The 2,532-nt window shown below is 40.5% G+C and overlaps 1 non-coding gene across 1 annotated transcript; it reads left to right on the forward strand.

Annotated features, from left to right (window-relative positions):
• The first annotated feature begins 394 nt into the window (after nucleotides 1-394).
• LOC145411255 (5S ribosomal RNA) lies at nucleotides 395-513 on the forward strand. The gene has a single exon (XR_013899383.1). It is a non-coding gene; the product is annotated as a 5S ribosomal RNA (ribosomal RNA).
• Nucleotides 514-2,532: the final 2,019 nt, after the last annotated feature.

Here is a 2,532-nt window from a genome sequence, read left to right on the forward strand (position 1 = left end):
CTGATTTGTATATATATATATATATATATATATATATATATATATATATATATATATATATATATATATATATATATATATATAGACTAAAACATCCAGTTGTAAATTGACCAAACCTATATGTGTATCTTTCCAAAATGGCCATGTACTTTAAATATATTTATCCCTTCTTATATCCAGCTTCTTGAATTATGTAGTAATATCTCGTTTATTACTATACTCCCATGTAGTCCCGGTTGACTGTATACTCAGACCACTTGCATTCTTACCATATTATGACCTAATGCCTCACCACTGTGTCAGAAGACACACTTTTTGATGAGGGGGGAAATTGTTTGTTACCGTTTGTAAATATTATGTAGTGTGTAAATATAGTATGTAAGTAGTTGTAAGTGCCAACGGCCATACCACGTTGAGTACACCACTTTCCATCCAATCAGCGAAGTTAAGCAACGTTGGGTCTGGTTAGTACTTGGATGGGTGACCGCCTGGGAACACCAGATGCTGTTGGCATCCCTACGTGTCAAGTGGGGTTGGTGGAGGATTAGTACCCTCCTGCTTAAAAACAATTAACTCTATGCCCTTGCCAGCCACCCCGATTGGGATACATGGCGTCCTGGCAATGAATGAATGAAAAAAAGTAGTTGTAAGTAGAATCCAAGTAGGGCGTCACCGCCCAATGTTATATCTGTGAGCACTTATCTTATTATGTCTACGCTACTGAATGAATCATGCACGTTTTTTGTGATCGCACCACCGCTCCTAGCCGGATGAGAGCCGGCGAGCAGTAGCTGTCTGTAAGGGCTGTCTGGGGTTGGACACGGGTGGTGTCAGGTACTGTTGTATAAAGATCTAAGACGGTGTTTAATATATCACAGAAAACTCTCCGAGACTTTGTCTTCACCTACGACTGGCATCAGGGGGCATATATATATATATATATATATATATATATATATATATATATATATATATATATATATATATGTATATATATATATACATATATATGTATATATATATATATATATATATATATATATATATATATATTAATGGTAGGTGAGGGTGCTCACCATCAACTCTCTCGATGTAGTGTTGCTCTCCGGATGTCTGCCCTTTCCTCTCCATCCTTCTTTTCACTTCCATTTCTCTTCTTTCTTTCCTTCATTCTTTTCTTGTCCTTCTGCCTACAGGTGACTTTTTACACTCCCTCTTCCTGTATTTCTTTCCTTCGTTCTTTCCACTTCCTTCAGCCTGTGGGTGACCTCTACACTGAGTGACAAAGCCAAATGGTTTTCCTGTGCACCACGAATCCATTTACTACGCTGGGTGGAAACCATATAACCAAATTTTGGCACCTAATGGTCTAGTGGGTAATTATTGCACTTCAATCGGATTGACCGGTGAAGGTTTATATCAAAGAGGTGGTTGGGGTTGATAGCTTATGTAATGCCACTCAGGGATGAGTGTGTGTGTGTGTGTGTGTGTGTGTGTGTGTGTGTGTGTGTGTGTGTGTGTGTGTGTGTATAATGCTGCCCACAACAAGGAGAGGGCCTATAAAAGGTACCGGAGCCAACCCACCCCTGAATCGCATCTGGTTTATGTTTATGCCCGGATTCGTGCCAAGTTTGTTCTTCGCTCTGCTAAAAATAGTTTCATCCATACTTAATGCTCTCAACTCTCCAACTCAAATTCTTCCCACTCCTACTGGCACCCTTCCTAAAACCTTTCTAACAACCTTACCTCATCATTCTTCCCTCCTCTTTTCTACTCTCATGGCTCTGTAGCTATTACTTCTACTGATAAAGCAGATTTGTTTACTCAGACTTTCTCCTCCAATTCCACATTAGACGTTTCGTGTGCTGTTCCTCCATCACTTTCCCCCACTGACCTCCTCAATGAATGACATTAAAATTTCTTCAGCTGATGTATTTTCTGCCATCACTAAGGCGTCATTACTAACAAGGCATTGATTGGCCTGATGGAGTCCCTCCCTGTGGTCCTCAAGAACTGTGCATCTGTGCGTACACCCTGCCTGGGTAAACTCTTTTGCCTTTGTCTCTTTCAACTTGTACCTTCTTCCTTCTTGCTGGAAGTTTGTTCTCATTGGAGCCAGTCCCAAACGAATGGTGACCATTCCCAACCCTCCAACTATCGTCCAATTGCTCTAATATCCTGTGTCTAGATTAGAGTCTCAAAAGATTTAGAGTTCATTCTTGCTAACAGAAATATTTTAAAGCATCTTTCCTATCACAACCTTCTTTCTGGATCGTCAGTACTGGGTTCCGGTCAGGGATGCTCCACTGGCGATCTTCTCATCTTCCTTTCAGACTTTTTTTCGGGACTTTGACGAAAGCTTTGCCATTGCACTTGATACCTCAAAGAGCTTTCTTGATCGGAGTCTGCAGCATAAATTTTCAGTTTCGAAACTGCCCTCTTACAGTTTCTATCCTTCTATCTGTGCATTCATCTCTAGCTCCCCTTTCTGGTCGTTCTACAGCTCCTGTTGTAGACGGCCATTATCTTTTC

The sequence above is a fragment of the Coenobita brevimanus genome, chromosome 88, assembly GCF_032717465.1.
Source record: "Coenobita brevimanus isolate Jiangsu-jjx chromosome 88, ASM3271746v2, whole genome shotgun sequence".
In the NCBI taxonomy this organism is placed as follows: Eukaryota; Metazoa; Arthropoda; class Malacostraca; order Decapoda; family Coenobitidae; genus Coenobita; species Coenobita brevimanus.